At 38.8% G+C, this 22818-nt stretch overlaps 2 protein-coding genes across 5 annotated transcripts in view; one reads left to right on the top strand and one right to left on the bottom strand.

The window, feature by feature from the left end:
- The window catches only part of LOC134225727 (serine proteinase stubble), a 605887-nt gene that overhangs the window by 83628 nt on the left and 499441 nt on the right, over positions 1 to 22818 (bottom strand). The window lies entirely within an intron of this gene.
- Positions 21356 to 22818, top strand: part of LOC134227580 (UDP-glucosyltransferase 2-like) — a 30381-nt gene continuing 28918 nt past the window's right edge. The window contains exon 1 of one of the 2 annotated variants that reach the window (XM_062709167.1): positions 21356 to 21682. The gene's annotated coding sequence lies outside the window, so the exon portion shown is untranslated. Of the gene's footprint in view, positions 21687 to 22818 lie in introns of both variants that reach the window. The other variant, XM_062709168.1, reaches the window with a different exon arrangement.

Genomic DNA, 22818 nt, shown 5'->3' with positions numbered 1-22818 from the left:
TTTAGATCTACTATTGCTTGCAAAAAGTATTTTGATCTGTAAAATGATACCGAAAAAGTATTCTTTCAACTCGGGAAGTTGAAACATGTGAGAGATTTGAGAGGATTCACAACAGCTGATCGATATAGAGAGGAGTGGAGTCAAACGCACGTACCAATCATGAAACTTCAATGCAGGCAGAGTTAAAAACAAGCATCCAATAATTGTATTTATGAATAATTGTGTAATAATATCAGGTAGTTGGCTCAGTTATAACTGTTTATGTACAGTACAAAGCAAGGAATTGCCTAGAAAAAGTTTTACAATTAGCTTTCTTCAGTAGTGCGTTATGCATCATCCCCACCTAAAGCATTGTTTACGTTTTGGAAAAAAGTTTCTTTGAGAGTATCGCGAGAGCGAGAGCAACACAACTGCCATGGTTTGAACTAGCAGTAAATCTCAAAATTATGCGGCAGCCAATAATTAACGTATGCAATTTGTTTGAAGGCATAACATGAGGGCTAGAACGTGTAGCCTTTTTGCAATTGCAATTTTTAATAAAGTTTTCATTTTTCTAAACTTCTTCACTTGCAAATATGGTACATATTTAAGAAATAAATGATTCATATAATAGTATTTTCGTTAGCATGTCCTTGGTAAGCGTGCTATTGGGGAATCAAAACGCACTCTCACAATCCGTGTGGTAGTATTTTACATGCAACCAATTAGAATTCACGCTCAATCAGATGATTTGATTTTCTCTATTTGTTTGCATGCTGTCTTTATTCAACGCAAGCAAAATGACTGGTACTACAAACAGCAACCCATCTTTATCTTTCGTATGTTCGAAATCAACAATCACTCGTCCCAAGTGGGCTGAAAAATGATCCACCTGATAGGGACAAGGATGCCGACATTTTGTCAATTTCTATCGAGACTTTCGCTGGTTTAAATGAGATATTGCGGACATTCATCGCCGTTTTTTGCTATTTGGCGTCAACACCAAATGTAAGCAAGCCGGCTGGTGGAATAATTCTGGTTGGAAATGCAATATATGAAGATTTATAACGATAAATGTGCTCAACCGTAGCATAATGGGCCAAGGTTTGAGCCGTTACCCCTACTTAATTTTAAAATCTAGAATTCAAATCGTTTGAAAAATTGCCTAAACAGATATTTCTAATAAACAATCGATGCCTGTTCATTTACAAATCATCAGTTTGTTTTATTTCATTTTCTGCGGTTCTCTGAAGCATAAATACTGAACGTACAGTGACGCCGATTATTGATGGGTGCATGGTATTACACGGAAAATCTAATATCTTTTGGATTTATATTTTTTGAACTGTCATACTTACATTACTGCTACTCAGGCTACTGACATCCTATTATTTAGCCAACCGCCAGATCGTAACCGGGATGTCCCGGGAGCTATTTTTTCCTTATTGCTTTTCAATGATGACAGCGGGCTATGCCAATTGATGATGATGACACCGCGCTTGTCACTGGCTCGCTGCTACTCGATGACAAAGACGCGTACGCAATTGGTGTAACAGCGATAAATCATTTTCTGCGTGAGCGGTACGAAAATCCCTCTCTTCTGTGTGCGCGACTGAGGCCCTAAAAAGGGCCTTTTTGTGTGGAACTACGTCCTCGTTTTTCGTTTTCGTGCTGGTGTACTTGGTGATGGCTTTGGTTTCCTCTGAGAGGGCGTGCTTGACTAGCTCGCCCGGCAACAGAAGGCTGACGGTGGTCTAAAAACCGTCGCAAAAACCGAACCTCGGCTTGTCAGTATCTGATTGCAATGGAAACCACTGGAGATTGGCCTTTTGTTAGTTCGATGCCAGTGATCCAGAGCAAAACCAGGGTCAAGGCATTTTCTTTAAAATGCAAATCATAATCGTTTGGCGTCGGTAGCAGTGCAAGTAGACTTTTGAGGAAGACACTGCGAAAATTAATTTGCATGGCTGGTGTGTATCGTGATTCAACAGCAATTCGATTCGCGTTAGATGTAGTCATGTGATGTTTTCATTCAAGATTCTGATTTTAGATTCTTTCTGTTCGTGGTTGGATGGCTCACTATTGAAAACAAAGCGATTAGCTGGGACGAATTTTTTTCAAAGCTCAAATCATAATTGCTTGGCGACGGCAAAAAGTTGAATCCACTAGCATGGAGAGAAACGCTGCAAAAATTGATTCGCATGGATTGTTGTCCACCGCGTTTCAGCGCCAAATCATCCAATGGCTGATGTTGGCGTCTGTAGCAGTCAAGTTTGAAATTCTCATTCAATATGAGACGCTGCAAAAATGTATTCTCATGGGCGGGGTCTATCACGTTTTAGCTGCACATCATAGCAACCATCATCCTTGCGGTCACAGAAGCCTAAGATCAGCAACAGTAAACATATTCAGAATTTCGGAATTATATATCTTACACTTTACGTAATTCTACGTCCAATTGGCGGATATGTCTCAGAAACAACCTTCTACTTTTTGCTGTTTCTATGATGTTTTGTTTTTGATTCTTAATAATACAAAAGCAATAAAACATTTTACGTTTTGTAGTAGGAAAGAACCTAACAATTCGATTCGAGAAAAAAGACCGATCGAAAACAAAATTTTAAGTAACAAATAAAAACATGGTTGTTGTACATTGGCTTCTAACTACACAATTTTTTAGATACCACCTAATTTTTTTTTGATTTTTTGTGATTTTTGTCATAGGATCAACTCATTGTTTTACAAAGTTACAATAGTATTGAAAACATACATGTTTCATAAAAGCAAGGCTTGTATGCTGTTCCTGAAGAACAATGATTGTTTTGTATCGTCAGTTCCTTAAGACGCATGGAGCAGGCGCATGGGACTCTGTTGGTTAGTATCACGAAAGCGATTTGCATGCAAATGTTGGCGAAAGCTCAACACTCATGGACCATTTAAATCATAAGCCAGTTGAAACACATCGGAGTCATCTTCCAGAACATTTTGCACGATTAACTCATCCTTTTGAACTAGCGCAAGATTTTATACGTTCTCTATTATTAACCGTCGATGACTCCACAATTGTAAAATGCACAACATCAGCGAACAAGGGTGCTAGTTGGAAACATCGCTCACGCAACTGTACCCGAGTAGACGAAAATAGCTCAATAATATCAAATTTTGATGAGATATCAAAATGAGATATGGACATGATTGATATAAGAGATCAAAGATCAGACGACAATATCAATATTTTGCACTAAAATATCATGAGGATATCAAGATATGTTATTTGTGAATCTATGACAAAAGGTCGAAAGACAAAAGGTCGAAAGGACAAAAGGTCGAAAAGACAAAACGTCGAAAGGGACAGAAGGTCGAAAGGACAAAAGGTCGAAAGGGACAAAAGGTCTAAAGGGACAAAAGGTCGAAGGGGACAAAAGGTCGAAAAGAACAAAATGTCTAAAGGAACAAAACATCGATAAAGAACAAGTTGGGTGTATTCTAAATGAATTTGTTAAATGCATTTATTTTCAAGCAGAAATAACACACTCATCTCATCAATCAAAGTTGAAGAATGAGCAATTTTCAAAGAAGGACTAATTACTATAAACCAATATTATGAATATCTAGATACCCAAGCAGCACAAGTCAGACAAAAATGGTTGCAGCAACTTGAATGTGACTAAACCTGGTCACATAGGAGTTGCAGCAACCTATGTGAAACATGTGTGCTGCTAGGATAGTTCTGTTAGAGATAAAAAAAGATAGCTAATTTAAGAAATGAATAAAACTTGTATTGCACGAGACAGAATTGTCCTATTCAGCTGGCAAAAAAAATGCTTTTTTATTTTCCACTATTTTTAACAATAACACATAAAATCATTGAATGAGTGCAAATAATAGATGGAGATCTAGATTTTCTAAATGTCACTTCAATCTGTCTAAATAGTGCACGCCACAGCCACGCAAGTGCGCGCATTAAAAATACACCGGTGTGTAAAGGCTCCCCCAGACCTAAGCAATTTTATTGCCGGGACAGCGATAGCTTGATGCCACGATTCTATCGTTGGGTGGATGCTCGCAATGCACCATTTACGCTTCCATACCAACGGCGACAGAATCGCAGTCGCCAGGCAATAGAATCGCGTCAAGATTGTCTCATCGCGTGTGTTTGGGGGAACCTTAATACATGCCGGTGTATTTAATGTGCGGCATGCGTCATTGTGAGAGAACGAAGTGACTTTTTGAAAACTCAAACATCCATCTGTACTCATTGAATGAGTTTTATTTAATTATTAAAAATTGTAAAAAAAAATAAAAAAATCAGTTTCGCAAATTGTGTAAGGCAACTCTGGTACGGGATTGAATCTCCCCGTTTCAGTTTCTTGTCTATTTTGACCTTTTGTGCCTTTTGATCTTATTGATCTTTTATTTCTTTCGGCCTTTTGTCCCATTCGACGTTTTGTCCCTTTCGACCTTTTGTCCCATTCGACTTTTTGTCCTTTCGACCTTTTGTCCCTTTCGACCTTTTGTCCTTTTCGACCATTTGTCCCTTCGACCTTTTGTCCTTTCGACTTTTTGTCTTTCGACCTTTTGTCCCTAACCCGTTATTTGTAATAAGTAATCGATATCAAGTGCCATTAGTTTGTTCTTATCCATAGCATATTTTGATATTTAAATGATATTTCGGTGCAAATTTTTGATATTATTGCCTGTTCTTTTATCTCTTATATCAATCAAGTCCATATCATGTTTTGTTATTCGGTTCATGGCTTCTGCCCGTATACGAGTGCACTATGGTCCAGGATACAGATTTACGCGGAAAGATGCATTTTACGCCAAAACTATTTTTTTAGAAAAAACTGTTGTTCTACAAAATTGTTCGAAATAGTAAGGCCATCATTATGGTGTAACCAAAAAATAGGGTGGCCCATCATATAAAAAAAAAAGATTTTTTTTTATTTCTTGGAATATTGACATGTCATGTTCTACAAAGTTGTAGTGCAGCTTATTCCAATCAGTTTTGCTAAAGAAACTTTTTCTGTAGCTCTTAAGTTGGCTGATTTAGAGCAATTTTACTTAATTGGATTAGGGTTTACCTCACAAAAACAGTATTTTTGATCTACTTTTTTTGTTTTAGATTTCTCGAAAAAGTTGTCTAAAAGTCACCTTTTAGAGCTCAAAAAATGCAACTTTTGAAGAGTAAATATGCTCAATATCTTTTACCGATCAAAAGTTATAATCGTTTTTCTGTCAAAATTACATTTTTTTCATAAGTTGATATCTCCGGTTAGGGTAGACCAAAAAAATATATTTACACGGCATTTGAAAGAGAAATTCATATTCCTTATTATGTCAGAAAATTCACAAGTTTTACCAATTTTACTAAAATCATGTTTTTAAAAAAAAAAATTGATATAACTCGACAATGGAAGAAGATACAGACGATATTCTTATAGCAAAACACGCGTTTTGGAAAGCCCCAAAAATCTTTAGAAGGTGACATCCGTGAAAAATAAATCAGCCAACTTAAGAGCTACAGAAAATTTTTTTTTAGCAGAATTGATTGGAATAAGCTGCGCTACAACTTTGTAGAACATATTATGTCAATATTCCGATAAATGAAAAAATATTTCTTTTTTTTTTATATGATGGGCCACCCTATTTTTAGGTTGCACCATAATGATGGCCTTTCTATTTCGAACACTTTTGTAGAACAACAGTTAAAATGCATCTTTCCGCGTAAATCTGTATCCTGGACCATAGTGGAGTGGTTCAGGAAGATGCGAACTATGGAGGGTTGAATATAGTCAAATGATGTTCTTCACATAGAACAATGAGCTTTTTAGAGCGAATTAATTTGTCGGCAAATGGAGTGGAATGATGTGATTTCGCATAAAGCTTTCCTTTAAAATATCAAACGAGGTCAATCGCACGCGAGGGCTCGAATGATTGACGATTTGAGAACAACACTTTTTGCCTTCCAAAAAAAGTTTAAATTGTGCATCATGAACTATTGAACACACATTTTCAAAGCATTTGCAATGCGGAATTGTTGTTCACTGCCCATAATCACATATTTGTAAATTTGACTTTATTTTGTGTCTATTTTGAGTAAATTTGGAAATGGGAAGCCATCGGGAAAACTTTGCATTTTTTCAGGCAACCATTGCGGCACAGTGTAGGTAAATAGTTCGGTGGATTGTGCGACCTAAAATTATGTTTTGCTGCTTTCAAAAAAGCAATTCACGTTTAGGTATGTCAACGCAATTCTGAATTAGGTATGTCAACAAAAAAATAGACATTTTTTTGCTCGAGTTATTCCAATTACATTTATGTGTATTTTTGAATAGATTATTATTATTTATTCAGACGACTAAGGCCGAAGTGGCATGTGCGGTATATAAAAGTCTTCTCCGTTCGGCTCGGTCCATGGCTGCACGTCGCTTTCCACGCAGTCTACGGAGGGTCCACAAGTCATCTCCCACCTGATCGAGCCACCGTGCCCGCCACGCACCTCGCCTTCTTGTGCCCGTCGGATCGTTGTCGAGAACTATTTTCACCGGCAGTCGTCCGATTTTCGCGGTGTGAACGATGGATGGTTTTCCCAGCAGCTCATGCAACTCGTGGTTCATTCGCCTCCTCCACGTACCGTCCGACATCCGCATTCCACCATAGATGCATTTTCGTTTCCTTTCGAAAACTCCAAGTGCGCGTTGGTCCTCCACGAGCATCGTCCAGGTCTCTTGTCCGTAGAGAACTACCGGTCTAATGAGCGTTTTGTAGATGGTCAGTTCTTGCGGAGTCCAAAGTAGGTACGATTTCCTGTCACTATGCGTCTCCGAATTTCTCTGCTGATATCATATTCGGCAGTTACCAGTGAGCCCAAGTACACAAATTCTTCTACCACCTCGATTTCGTCACCACTTATGCTCACGGTGGGTGGCTCACATTGTCTTCTCTTGAAACTCTTCCTATTATGTACTTCGTCTTCGTGTTGATGACAAGTCCGACCCACTTAGATACCGTCTTTAGTCTAATGTAGGATGCCTCCATCTTCTCAAAGTTACGTGCCATAATATCTATGTCGTCGGCGAAGCCAAATAGCTGGACGGACTTATTGAAAATTTTACCACTCATGTTAATCCATGCTCTTCGTATTACCCCCTCCAAAGTGATGTTGAATAGCAGACACGAAAGACCATCACCTTGCCGTAACCCTCTGCGCGTTTCGAAGGGACTCGAGAATGCCCCTGGAACTCGAACTACGCACATCACCCGATCCATCGTCGCTTTGATCAACCGTGTCAGTTGATCCGGAAATCCGTGTTCGTGCATTAGCTGCCATAGCTAGTCCCGATCGAATGTATCATATGCGGCTTTGAAGTCGATGAATAGATGATGTGTGGGAACGTTGTATTCGCGGCATTTCTGCAGTACTTGGCGAATAGCGAACACCTGATGTGTGGTGTAGCGTTCGCCCATAAAATCCTCCTGGTACCGCCCCACGAACTCTCTTGCAATTGGTGCTAGTCGACGTCATAAATTTTGGGACAGTACCTTGTAGTGATTGCGCGGTAGTTGCTACAATCAAGCTGTGGCACGTGGCCCTTACGTGAACGGTTCAACTTCTCATAGAACTTTCGTGTGTTATTAGAACGGTACAGTTGCTCCGTCTCGTTCTTCCTGCTGGCGCTTTTTTCTCCGGAAAATCTAGTTTTGTCTGTTCCGCGCCCGTTCATATCGTGCCTCGTTCGCCCTCGTGCGGTGTTGCAGCAATCTCGAATTTGAATAGGTCGGTATACCTAATTATGTTACGAAAATCATCTTTAAACACAAAACATCTTTTTCCTTGTAGTATCCTTGTTATAAGATAATTTAGTATGTTAAATCTTCTGTTCAGAGTTGAAGAAAAGTGTTGGGATTTGGAGCAAATTCAAAGAGTTTGCTCCGGGTTTTTATTAATAAATTATTTCTGAATAAAATCAGGCCGATACAAATAATAAAGAAAAAATATGTTTCCGCTCGCATCGGATTTTTTTTTGCTTAAAAATAAAATTTTAGGGGGGTTGCCCCCTTCTAGAAAAATATTTTTTTTTTCAAAATACTCTTGGTAACGAGTTTTGTGGATTTTATTAATTTATTCAAATATTATTATTCATCTACCATCTTTGATTGCTAGTAACTGTTCTAACAGACATAATGTAGATCATGTGCGGAAAGCAATTGCCAACTGTGATCCAAAATGAAAGGCGAGCAGCACTAATGGGCAGAATCTGGCTACAAGCAGGAGTAGATAGAAGTGGTCGACAGCGTTTGAGCGATCACCATTTTACTGTACAACATCTTTACTGTACGACAAACTCTTCAAACATGCTGGGAACATCAGGTACCATTGCATTATCTGTACGCGTAGAACTATGGAAAATCATGGACGATAACAGCTCTCTCGAAAGACTTACAAGATTGATGGAAACAACAATGGATGGTGTGCTAAATTGTGTTCAAATTTCCTGTTAGAATCCCGTAGACCACAAGGTGATAGACTTTCGTCCCCGCTGTTCAACATTGCGCTTGAAGGTGATATGCTGAGAGCAAGGTGTACCAGCCGTAGTAGGATTTTCAAAGGATTCAGTTTTCGACCGACGCATACTTAGGGCCATCTTTAGCGGTGTGGTCCACGGTGAGCCCAATATTCAAAAGGTAACATAAGCTGGAAGGATTCGCGAGGCAGGATATGTTACAAGAATACAGGACCGCCATCCTGCAAATATAGGATTTGCTCCCGATCCGGCAGGTATAAAAAGGTGGCGAAGGCAGCGAGCTGAGTGGGCGTGCCTGGTGCAAATTGATTGCGAGAGTGGGGCGCAGTCGTAATTAGATTAAACTGTTATCTATTTATATCAGTAGTGAAAATCTATTAGCCAAACCCTCAAAACCAGAAGTAGGCAATGCAAAAAAACTCCCGAACCTTTTTTTGCCCTTCTGCTACTTGTACAGAAACCAGGAAAACGAACCCCTAAAAATGTTCGTAAAGCTTCGTGAGTCATTCGGACTAATTTGCCGAATGGCATAAAACAATGTCCGAAAATGCTTCTCACGGATGTTCGAACAAGAACACATTATTAGTTATTTTCATTTTGATTATATAATATGTAATTTATCCGGGGAAACTACAAAAGCTCGTGACCGTCATAATTGCTCACGAACAAAATGCTGTCGTATTTTTTTTCTTTGCTCTGCCTATACTCGCGAACAATCGCCAGAAAAATGCAGACAGTAGGTATGGTTCGCGCGTATGCAGCGTTCTTGGTAGGCCAAATTCCATTCTTTTCTTACGCGTGAAGAAAGTATTTCCACCACTGGCTTAGATGCAGGTTATGATACAAAAATTAACTGCTGCATCGCTACAAGTGTCTAATAAAGATATAAATTTCTTTGCTTGAAAATAATTGAGCTTTCGAAAACGCTATATAAAACAGGATCGTGTAATATTGCGCGAATTATTTTTTTAATTCTGATTTATCTCTACTACTCTACAGCAAAAGTGAACAAGGCACAATAAAAACAGACATGGAACATACAACTATTGCGTTTATTTTGATTTTACTTTAAGTGTGAGCTGCGACACTTTCCAATAAACGAAGTATTGACGATTCGTCGCATTTGAATTACGCGGTCGTCTCAACCAGTAAGAGACCACGAAGCTCGGAGGCAACTGTACCAAGCTAAAAGTATTCTGGAGTTTATGTTAAGCTGATTGACCACATAACGGCCTTGTGCCACAGGCTACCATGTGTAGGGACAGAGGAGACGACGGCGCGGCACTAAATGGGTGACCAACAAGGGCGAAAAAACTCGGAGCTCGAACAGAATATAAAAATCCTAGCTCCATATCTAAAAGAAATTCCGGGGGATATTGGCCATCTTAAAAAAATCAAGGCCCCTGGGGTTGATCAACAACCAACTATATACTAAACACTATGGTGTGTTAGACGGACGGTATTCGATGTCATACCGCGTACCGTGTACTACTGAACGCCACCTACATATTTTGCCAACTGAACATATTTGACACAAATGTTCTTGTAATTTGTATTATGCTAACACATAATATATTCTTTGACTTTGAAACCACATTCGATACAATCGATCCAAACCTAATCCAAACCAGCTATGGCAGATATTGTACACGGATCTTTGGATAAACTGGTATGTCTAGTCGAAGTAACGACGAATCGGGTGAAGGGTATAATTCATGTTTCAGGGATGTCATACTGAAGAAGGAAGTTAAGCGGGTCGGATTACATATATAGTCATCAACACGTCCAAGACAAAATATATAATAGGAAGAGGCAGCGTGTGGTTATGGGTCATGCCGAATGGAGTGGATGGACATAAATATATTAGAAGATTAGAAGATCCATCAATTACGTCACGTAAAATGATTATTTCCAACCCTCTCTTCCATTCGTCACATTTTTTATAGCTGTAATAATTTGTTTGGGTCTTCACACTTAGTGAAAAAAACCCTCTTGGAAGCTTTACGCTATGTATGGATGTTCTCTCATCAGAAAATTAATAAATAAAAATGAACCAGTTCTTAGAGGCTAGTCACATACTTATATTCGACTTGCCCATTAGTAGTCCATAAGGAACCATCGATCAACCTAACCGATCACATCTATAAATGGTCAACTGATTGCGAAACTTCACAAGTTCCCTTCCAAGCACAGTGCGGTCGACAACACAGATTATTTATATTTTTACAACCCTCAGCACACCTACTCGCACAGCATCTGTTTGTAAACAATCTTTTACGACTTCTTTCGACGCCTAGCTTCGGTTCTACACATCTACAGCTTGCATTGGAATTATGCCAGATCAGATACTGGCACCTATCGACACACTCGCATCAAGCAGCATGCCTCAATGCCTCATATATGAACTAGAGTTTCATTTGCTCTATCTTTTGAAGTTGAGATTGTCTTGTTTACATGAGTGAAGCAACATGAGTTACACCACTGTCTGACTTCATTTATGAGTCATGGCATTGTCAACTGAACCTTAGACAAATAATGATATTTAGATGTTTACATACGCACGAATGTACGCGTCATATGTCTCAAACACTTAGAACTATTTTCGGAACGAATTGACTCAAAATGTAAAGCTTTGAAAAAATAATTTATCGTTAGATTAAAAGGCAGGAAGTTGAGTTGAGTCTTTTTAAGCAAATTATGCTACGTTATAAATTGTCAATTGAATTGAAGCTGACCTAACACGAAACTCAAACCATTATTGGACTGAATGGCATTGACGTGGGGAACAGATCGATCTTGTCTGTGTAGGCGCGTGTACCTAATCAAAAGCACCTTGTCTAAGCAACTATTTGTCCGACTAACTGAGATCGCGTGCTGCCGTAGTGAGCAACCACGTGTTGCCACCAACTAGTTGATAACGAAACGGTTTCCATCCATCTATGAACGTAATGGGTACATATATGTATATTGCCTAGTTAACCGCTACTGCAATGTTCGTACTGGTTGGAGTAGACATTATGTAGAATGGGAGCATGTTTAAAATAAATAATCTAGTCAACTTGTGCGTAAGCACACTCACTTCCTTTACGTCATGCAGTCTAAACTTTGAAGGTGAAAAATCTGTCGTTCAATTGAAGCATATGAAACGGTACCGCACGAGAGAATATGAACAAATGGTCAAGTGCTGGCATTTAAAATTTAATCAAATCTATCTTCTTCTTCTTCTATCTATATACATAAAAATGAATTTCTGTCTGTCTGAACCTTATAGACTCGGAAACTACTGAGCCGATCGGCGTTTAAATTTGTATGCAGAGGATTTTGGGGCCGGGAAAGGTTCTTATAATGGCTAGAGACCCCTCCCTCATTTAGAAAGGGGGCTCCCATACAAATGAAACATCAATTTCTTCATGTATGACAAGTACAAAGGATACACATGCCTCGTTCTCGCCTATTTGCAACGGTGGACGTCATCGCACCACTACTTCATACGTTTGGATAATTTTGACAATGCACAGTAGTTCCTCCAAGAGGCAACCAAATCTAAACTTTAGGATAGTTTTACTCATTGTTCCGCAATAATATTTTGTAATATTCCTAGTATCGATGATTTTCTTAAACCATAGTAGCAGTTGTTAAATCTGCCGTCATTGGATGTGGTGTTTAAATGAATCGTTTGATTGGGAAGGTGCATACTGCATATGTGTCATTTTCGACTAAAATGTACTTTTCTACATACTGAATTCTCATTCAAAAATACGAACTCTCACGCGCCAAAAATACGTACTTCTCACGGGCTTCAAATCTCTGAAGTTAATTATAATTATAATTATCCGTGATGTACCAGAATCTAGGAATCTATGGCTACTGTTGTTAAATACTTGTTGAGAGTAAAGTTAGTGATAATCTAGTATAGGATGTGCCCACAAATTATTTAAAATCGTACTGATTTCCTGTCATCGTACCGGTACCGGTTGCTGATTGGGTGAAACCGACAATCAATTACATCGGAGATGGCATATTTTCAGGAGGTAAGCTTATTTTTAATTTTTCCGTGCTGCTGCTTTATAAAACTGATATTTATCAAAACCGCAAAAGCTACTTTCTATTTTTTGCAAAAATGAATCTATGCTAGATTGCAAATTATGTATACATGATTCTCAAAAGTTATGCTAATTTAAAACATTCGATTTGACGCATTATTGACCACATTTACAACTCTCTAGAACTCATCTAACTCCACTTGAACATTTTTCTGATGGTACGTAGCATCTTTTACCATGAATGATGCAAGAAATAAACAAGAGAACATCAAATTTGATTACACCTTATTTTGCGAATTTTGCAAAATAAAAACAACATCTTATGACTAAATTGTTTGTGAATGATTGTTTATAATGTTCTGTATACCCAAATGCATACCAGTTATTGGCATTTGCATCGAGATATGATTAAAATCAACTTGACCTTAGGTCAACACCTACTTGAAGTTTGTCAGGGATAATGACGAAATTCGGATGATTGATTTCAGATTTGCATTAGGTAAGTCTATGAAATGGTTTTTGGACTCGCTTACAAATAAAGGTGTAGAAAACCGAAATGGAAGTGTACATCTAAAATGATAATACTGAATCAACAATACAACCTAACGAACAACCAAAAAGATGATTAATTTTAGCAGTATTTTTCCAAGCGATAACCACGGAAAGCGGCTATCCGCGCTGTAAATTACTTGTGGATGTTACAGGTGGGCGCTCCGCTGTCAAGCTGTTCAGAAAATTCGATTCCTTACATTGAGCTGCTGAATCGTGGATCTTTTTTGAAGAACCCCAGCTCAGCAGCTCATCTAAAATGGATGACATCAATGTCATAAAGTAAAACACGCGTCTAGAGAAACTCCCTCGAGCGAAACTCGAGTACGCGCGCTGTTGTATTTTGTACAACACGAACGAAAATACCACGAGCGGGACGCAACACGAGCGAGCTTGTATGAGCATTCCAGTGCTGAACGTTTATCAATTTTTGTACCTCAAGCATCATCAAACTAAGCGACAGCACCATCTAGCCAAGCAATTCACATTTTCTCAATTTTGCACTTATCCTAAAATTAAACATTTAATGTTAATGCATGTTAATTACCATGTGATTTTTCTTTGAATTATTTAGGATTTTTTGAAAATTGTTGCAAAGATTTTGGTGGCAAATTAAAGTCACACGATCAAAAACACGAGCGAAAAAAAATCGTGTAAAAACAGAATCCTGTGTATGGGTAAAGTATGAATTGAGCATCTGAGACACATTTTGATCAAACATGTTGTAGATTAAGGAATATTCATGTCATAATTACGTTGATCTCTTTCTTCCTTCAGAAATTTCTTTTCTTTAGTGAAAAAATTTGTACTAATTGGTGTTGTACTGCAAATCCATTCCGTCTTGAGAAGCCTTGAGTGGAAGGCAATAACTACCGTAACAATGGAACCAGGAAGCTCCACGTGAAATCACTTTCTCCGACAGCAATATGGTATAGCGCTGTTGGGTAAGCAACCAAGCAAAATCAAATGCGAGAGTATCAATTTCGATTCAATTGAGCAGAGTAGTTCACAAAATGTGTGCAAAATCTAGCATGCAATTACTTCGAATCCGTGATTTTACTACCGACGGCAACTTTCTGCTGTCGCCAAACGATTATAATTTGCACTGTAAACAAAATTCGTCTTGGTTAAACCTTCGCTTCCACAAAATTGTGAGAATTGATGTATTTCCAATACCTACCAAATAAACATCTTGAGAAAATTTCACATGGCTGCCACTTATGCTATCCATGCGAATAAATATTTGTAGCATCTCCCTCCGACGCGCGTTCGTGATTCTACTACGGACGGCAACTTTCTGGTGACGCAAAGCGGTTAATTTACACTTTGAACAAAATTCTTCACACAACAACCTTCCCTTGTATAAAATTGTGGTCCTGAGAAGAACCGATTAGTTTGCGACCAAGGAACTGGAACAGCTACCCGCTCTTAACGACATTTCAAATAAAATGACACGCGCGCGGGGAAAAGCAGTTTTCTTATAATCAATAAAGGAGGCCCATTAGTCCCGCCTCTTTGTTGATCCGTATGAGTGCAAATATTGTGTAACCGTAACACTCACCAAAGGGGCGTGGCTACAGGGTTAACTTATTTTCCGCGCGCGAGAGCTATTTCGTTCATGATGTCGTGAAGAGCAGACCACGGTCTTCGTCGTCGGCATCAGCAGCACTCAGATGTAATAGTCTTGCCTGTTTCGCTACGATGGTGGCTGTGGCAGCAGCGCGGTGGAGCACGTTTCTGAAACGGTGGCGTCTGAAGTATCATCGATTGGCTATCATCAGTGAAACCAGCTCTTAAGCCAGAATTTGAGGCGAGACTAATTTTGATCAAAGTACAAATGATTCGCTTGGTGATGGCAGAATGTTTCTATCGGTAGCAGAATCGCGAACGCGTGTCAGAGAGATACGCTGCAGAAAATTATTCGCATGGATAGCAGCAGTAGCAGTCAAGTGAAATTTCCCCTTTAGATTATAATTTTAGTAGGTAGTCTGCTGCTTATTTCAGGTTTTTTGTTCCATCCATGCGATTATTTGCACTTTAAACCAAATTCGTCTCAACTAAACCTTCGCTTCCATAAAATTGTGATACTTAAAAGAACCGATTGATTTCCTATTATTCGCCTTCCCAGTCACAAACAGTAACAAAACCAAATCAGAATTTCACTTGGCTGGCACTGATGCCATCCATGCGAATAATGATTTGTAGCATCTCGTGATTCTGCCACGGACGGAAATTTTCTAGGGTCGCAAAGCGATTAATTTGCTCTTTGAACAAAATTCTTCACACAACCACCTTCCCTTGTATAAAATGGGGGTCCTGAAAAGAACCAATTTATTGGTCCTGCTACAAAACTAGATCCAGAACCATGCAAGAAAATTTCACTGCAGTGCCGCTGACGCCGACCATAGCCACTCGATAGTTTGCCGCTTAACCGCTACAGATGTAGAAACCATCCCCTACGATGCTAGGACCGCTCTCCATTCCCGCTATCCGTGACCACTCACCTTGGATCATCGTACAGAAATGACGCGCGAGCGCGAATCATGGGCCTTTTTATACCCGAAGAAAATGAAACGGTGGGTCACAAGGCCCGTAACTTACATCATTCTGATGTCCGTGTTGGGAATGCATGAGTGGGATTGATTGGTTCTGATATTTTAAGACAAGAATTGAAATTTTCAATAATTTATCGTAAATAATCAAAAGTTTCAATGCAATTGACAAATTGCTGGAGAGTAGCGGAGTCAATTGATATATAAATCTCGAAAATCTATCAAAAGATAACGACTCTTTTAACGTTCAAGATCTTCCATGATTTCGTGACGGTCCCCAATTTTAGATTCTGGGTTGACACCTAGTGTCTTCGGGTAAGACGGTGTCCAACGTCAAAACAATAGCAAAAAAATCGAACAAGCCTGCCCTTTATTTCTATATTCCAACCACATATAAAGAATCGACGATATGAACGGACACAAAAAAGATACCTATTACACTGCACACAGTATGAAGAGAAATCTAATGACACGTGATACGTTTCAATTAAACATAACAGAGACTAATGCAAGTAATTGAAATAAACGATTTGAAAAACGTTATCAAGGTAGCCAACAAAATGTAGCTCAGAATTATGAATAGAAAATAATGGCGAGTTTTTTAGTATAATGTCTTCACATGACGACGAACTAATACGATTTATTTTTTATATAGAAATAAATGTGATGATTCTGAATGAACTCCTAGACGCAATGAATGTTATTACTTTCAAATTGTCAGTTTTTCAAAAGAAATTATTACCTGTTTATGGTCTAACATTTAGGGCCATCCTTATCCGTGCGGTACGACGCGCGGCTACAAAGCAAGACCATGCTGAGGGTGGCTGGGTTCGATTCCCGGTGCCGGTCTATGCAATTTTCGGATTGGAAATTGTCTCGACTTCCCTGGGCATTAAGGTGATTATACAATAAAGCCAGAAATCGGCCATTTTGTAAACCACGTGCTTTTCCAATATTTTTTTTCAAGAGCACGAGATGAAAGAACCATAAGGCGTATGGGGCTGAAATAACGGTAGATCGTTTGCTTAGTTATGCTGATCAATCATAATTTGAGTTTCAGCACTGTACGAAAACTATTACGCCAGATTTGGGCTTTTGGAAATGTATGTGGACAAACGTGTGGTTAATTTGAAATTCACCACGGGCTTCATTCTATAATCACCTTTAAGTATCATCGTGCTAGCCTCATGATATACGAATGCAAAAATGGTAACCTGGCTTAGAAACCTCGCAGTTAATAACTGTGGAAGTGCTTAATGAACACTTAGCTGCGAGGCGGCTCTGTCCCAGTGTGGGGATGTAATGCCAAGAAGAAGAAGAAGAAGGCCTAACATTTAAAACATTGATTTGTTTTAGTAAGGTTTTGTGAGGTAAATAGGTATACCCTAATGAATGACATGAATGTTTCAAATTTTTAATATATTTAGCATTAAAAAACTGAAGAACTGATCTAAGGAGCTGACTATTCTAAATGAACTGAAACAGATCAGATCCGTTCTCTACGATGAGCTGTTTTGCCCACCTCTAGTGAATGTGTTGCGATCACAGCGATAAACATAGTAATTGAATACAAAATTGGAGCTAGAAGTGTCAGAACAAAGACATGTTGCGCATACCGTGGGGCATCGAAATCCGTACACTTAAGCACCTTAGTATATGAAAAAGTCATTAAAAATAGAAATCGAATCTAAATAAAACGTTTGTCATTGACACAGGAGCATGAAGGCTTCTACTTTTGGAGTGTTTCACATTTAATCATTAAAAACTACGAAAAACATGATAAAATAATGAATAAAATCAACTACTCCTGACTCGAACCGTGGACGGATTTCGAATCAAAGTATCAAAATCCGTACAGCTATTTTTTAACTAAATATTTAAATTGAAGCGGTCTGATTGACTGAACTACCACTGTAAATAGTTCGATACGCACTTTGAGAAGCGATCCCTTCGATTTGTATACCGCTTATCTTATGTAATGATTCGCAATCAGCAAATAAACAGTTACCTTTGGTTCAATTATGCTCTTACCGAAAACAAAATGGCGGCAAAAACTCCGCGTTTGGTGGTGGAGATTTGTTTTTGATTTTTGTTGTTTTAATTTCAAAGCCTTCTTTCTATTTCTATGCCCTAAAAGCTTACTGCCAAGTATCTGAACAGGATAAGATAAATTAGGGGAACTGTTCCGATCTCCATCTCACTGTACATATATCCATCTCATCGCTAAACAAAGAAATACAGCACCAAATTCGTCAACATGCGTGTTCACTGCTGAAAAAAAATCACAAAAATAATAAACAAACACAATTCCTTTCCTTTGCTTTGTTTTTGATGGGATGGAAATATGAGCTATGAAATGAAGTGGCGAACCGTTCCCCTATTTCTACATTAATTGCCTTTAATTTATTTATTGATATACATATCATGAGGTGGACGGATTTCAGTCCCGTACGGTAGTCACTACTGGACAGCTTCAGCTACAATTCGTTGGTTTTAGCACGCAAACCTCTTTCATTCTTATAATATGTACAGTGTCAGGGAATTTGGCTGGTTGTCGTAGGAAATTAAGGGTCTTATAAGTGCATTCGGCGATGATTCTGTTAAGCAGGAGGTAGATGATGTAGATACTGCATCCCGCAGGAATTCGACTCTACGGTAGTTGTTTCCTCCAGGACGTGGTTTCGTGGAGAGGTGTTTTCCAAAAAACCTTGAATGAGGCGTTTCTTTCTTCGAATTCACGGAAAAAATCACAAAAGAAATTGTTTTAATTGTGATGGCATCCCAATTTTGAAAGATACGAAACTCAACGATCATATGTTCTTCCCACAGGGGACCAGTTTTATGACATTCAAGTCAGAAGCTTCTAGCTTTTGATAAACACACTCATCAGGGGTATCAGAGAAAATGTTGGAAAGGTATAACCAGAATATAACGTTCGTGTAGCCAGCAGAAGTTTAAAATTACTTACTTAAAATTACTTCAGATCACCAAACTCAAATATCGTTTCTTGAATCTATATAAACATCTATTCATGCATTTTACTCATATTCACGCCACGGAAAAATGCATTTTAAACAACTATAAACTAATGAATTATTTAACATGTGTCTTCTGACCACTACCCAGTCGCGTCCATCACGCGGTAATGATAAGTGTTGCATAATGTGTGGATAAAATAAAAAATATGGCCTTCAGACTTTGTTACCAACATTCTTGAACTTGTCGAAAGATATTCCCGATACAGACTAAAAACCAATAATAGAGATCTCCACCGAACTGCCGAATTTACAATGCAACACATTAAATTTAAAACAATAATATTTGTATTTCTGCTATAATGCAAGAGCCTGGAATACCAGTCAATTACCCTTCTATTTGCAGTTCAAGAAAATTCAAGCCCTTCATGGCTGGAACGTAAAGCTCAACTTTTCCTCCATCAACAGAAAATAGGTTGGAGCATCAAACGGGTGTTTGTCGCTGCTGCTTGGGTCGAGTATGATTTTTTTAAACAAGCTGCTGAATTGCAGATGCAATGATTTCATCGGCGTTTCCGCAAGTCATGATGACTTGCGAAAGTCGGGATGATTCTTGATTTTCCTATTTTGGATGTACATCTATTAAGGATGGTGACAGAGATAAAATCGCTTCACATGGAAGGCAGACATTTTTTTTTTGAAAAACCATCCGGAAAATACTCAAAACTTATGAATCATGACAGATTAGTTGAAATCTGTGATAGCCTATTAAGTCATCAGCTTCTGTAATACATTTTTAAAAAGCTATTTTTACCAGAAACTAATTAGTTCGCAAATTTTGTAACGCTTCAAGCTGTGAGACGGTATAGAGTGCATTATGACCTATGTAAAAATTCTAAACTTGTCATGCATAAAGTTCTAATTTTTGAAAACTCGATGTGTATATGCGCACAGTATGTGAAAGATTTAGTTTGAAAAATGTTTTGGAGGTACTACTTTCCTTCGATGGGATTCGAACCTACGACCCTCAGTATACTACATTGAATGAACTGGACTTTACACCAGGCGGGTTTATTATGCCTGTTTCCGCAATCATGCTGCACATTTCTAATCGGTTCCAATTCAACATCAGACTGGCTTTGGAAAAGTTTGGTACTAATCCATGAAGATGCAATTAAATTCTGGTTTCTCATAATACGAGTTCCATAAAAATGCTTGCGCACTTGTTCATTTAGTTAATAAAACGGATGTAATGAAATTTGCATAAAAGGTTTAGTCACAAAAAGAATCATCGCACACATTCACCATGCGTCTCCATATGCTCATATGCTCCTGAACAACTTTCAAAATCCCAACCTATCGTTTCTCCTGGCCCATTTTTGACTTGAAAAACACTCATGGGGACATTCAGATATCGCAATAACTTAGATTTTCGTAATAACTTAGTATTTTAACTTATCTGAACATACAATCAAGCAAACAAGTGAGTGACTTCAACGCCGGTAAAGCGATGATCCCTTCCCTACTTTGTGACCAAATAATCTCGAAATTTTCCCAATCAAACAACAAACGCCAATAACTAGTCGATTCTAGAGGTCAAGAATTGCAAATGCAACCCATGAGCATCACGAATACAAATTTACTGTCAATCAGTGTAATCAATAGTTTGAATGAGCTTGAAAACTTGCTGGACAGTTTCCGACTCGATTAATGATAAAATCTCGAAAATCCACCAAAACATGAAGGAGCTATTAGCGTTTGAAATCTCGCCTAATTTCGTGACGATTTCGAATTTGGAAACCTTCGTTTTACACCATGAATCCGAGCCATCCCCTTAGGCGCAGTTTACGTCAAAAACAGTGAACTTCTTGACTTGGTATTCGTAAGGTATCCATGCATCATAGATCTCTTCGAGTCTTTATCTGATCTTGTAAAAATTGACCCACTTCATAAGGCGTTAATTTTCAAAAATTACTTAAATTATGACTCTAGCTTTGGCAACCGTATACTAAATCCTAATATTCCTAAATTTGGCATAAGATTTGTATTTAAAAATTAAAAATCTTTGTTAAATTTGTGCACATGATGGTCATTCAAAGGTCAATTGAAATATGCAGGTGTACATACAAATATTCTTTGAATCAGATTTATCTACCTGCCGACTAATGTACCTTACTCTACTGCGAAGTATGTTTATTAAAACTTCTGTCTGATCTTAATTTTTATTTGGCATGAGATCAATTTTTTCAAGTAAATATTATTTTATTGAGTTATTTTGAAATTTCGCATGTTTACGCCAACAACGACACGAAATAACGACGTGCTCCCATATCTGTTTATCAAGAAAAATCTGAGTTGAAACATGCTGCTGTGAAATACGGAAATAACCACTAGTTCGCGCAATCGCGCCGATAATCTGAGAAAAAGACATAGATTCAGCACTCTCCCGACGTCAGAAAACCCGGCAAACACCTAAGCCATGCTACTATTCCAAACGTGATCTAAATAAACAAAAACAAATCCCATACAGTTTTCCGGTAAACAAATCGTCATCGCCGAGAAGAAAGGAACACGCCTGAATGAACACAAAACCGCGTGCCGGTTATCGAACCGACCCCGACAACAACAGGCGTGAAGCAGTCGTGAGCGACGCGACGTCCTCGTGGTTGTGTGTCCAACCAAACGGCGCGCGCGAATCGAATGCCAAGTTCATAATCCAACGTTGGCTAGCGCTGGGGTTTCAGTCCTCAGCGGTAACTCGTACAGTGAACATCACGACCCCGAGAGCAAATTAATGAATATTTAACTGAACGGTGATGGTCAGGCCTTGAGTTTTATTTAGTGTTTATTTGAACAGTTAAGCCAGAGGAACCGGTTCAACAGCTGATTGCACTGTGTTTGCAAAAGCGTCATCATCGTCATAAGGCAGTGAACGAAATCAAGAATTTTGAACTTTGAAACTTTGGTGCGGGCACAAAGCGAAGTGACAAATCAGTTCAGTGCGTGGTGTAATAATATTTAGGAATATCGCATTCAGTCGACTGCCTGCTTGTGCGGTAGGTATGTGTTGGAAGTAGTCTGAAAGTCAGGATAATGAATTATTTAAAGGCCTCGGATTAGTTTTCTTTGTCCAATGGGCAGTGGCAGGGAATAAAGAAACCATCAATTGATTCTGGGTGACTCAGTTGGTGCAGCTGTGAAGCTTCCCAGAAGCAGACGGTTCCAGAGTTCATTGCGGACAAAAGCCGTTTGCGTGGGTACATCTGCATATGTGTGTGATAATAAGTGATACCAGAACCTCCGCATATAATTGAGAACGCGAAGAAAATCACTTATTCATATGCTGCCAACTGATACTGTCGGCAGAACGAGGTTGCATAAACGACATGAAGCCCGCACGGTAGGGGAGCAGACCGACTACATGCAGGATTGATGGTGTTGGAGTTTACGCGGAGAGCGTGCAAATTCTTCCAATGTGTTCAAAAACAAGTCTTGGTTCGTTCTGTATGTTGGTCGAATGGGCACTCTGGTGTAGTAACATAACCGCCGAAGGGATTGTAAGACAACGCATTGCGATGGTTGTAACCAAGGGGGTACCGAAGGAAACTATTTGGCCCATTGAAACGAGTCATGTGATGCCGGCTAGACGTTTACTACGTATAGAGTGCACGATATTTTTTGTTATTTTTTTTTTCTTTGTGGAGGCAGGTGTTGAAGTTGTTCCTAAATTTAGCAAAATTGGCTTATAAATTCCTTTTATTTTCCGGCTTTTCCCCGGTTGCATCGGGTAGAAAGTGGAAAGTGCTACACAATATACAATCCAATCTATTAAATTATTCGAACGTTATTTTAATAGCTGGTTGTTATATTTTCCTTAAGGCCGCAAACCTTTTTCTTTCGATCTACTGGTCCACTGGCCACCCTCTCTACGCTGGTGTTCATTTTGTAAATGCCAGATTCCAGCGTTACCGACTTTCAGGGTACAAGTTTCGCTAAAGAGTGTTTGTTGTGATTCTTTACTGGACTTTAGACAATGGTAATCTCGGTGAATGATTACACAAAAAAATCAAGATTGCTTTCATAACGGAAAGGGAAGAAAGGGAAGAGTATCACAGTGGAAAATGATCTCTCTTCAATGCTGATACTCTTCCCTTTCTCTTCAAGTGGAAGCTTGACAGAAGAAGTTCGTTCG

This window comes from Armigeres subalbatus, chromosome 3 (genome assembly GCF_024139115.2).
Source record: "Armigeres subalbatus isolate Guangzhou_Male chromosome 3, GZ_Asu_2, whole genome shotgun sequence".
NCBI lineage: Eukaryota > Metazoa > Arthropoda > Insecta > Diptera > Culicidae > Armigeres > Armigeres subalbatus.
This window is presented reverse-complemented; position numbering and strand designations above follow the sequence as displayed.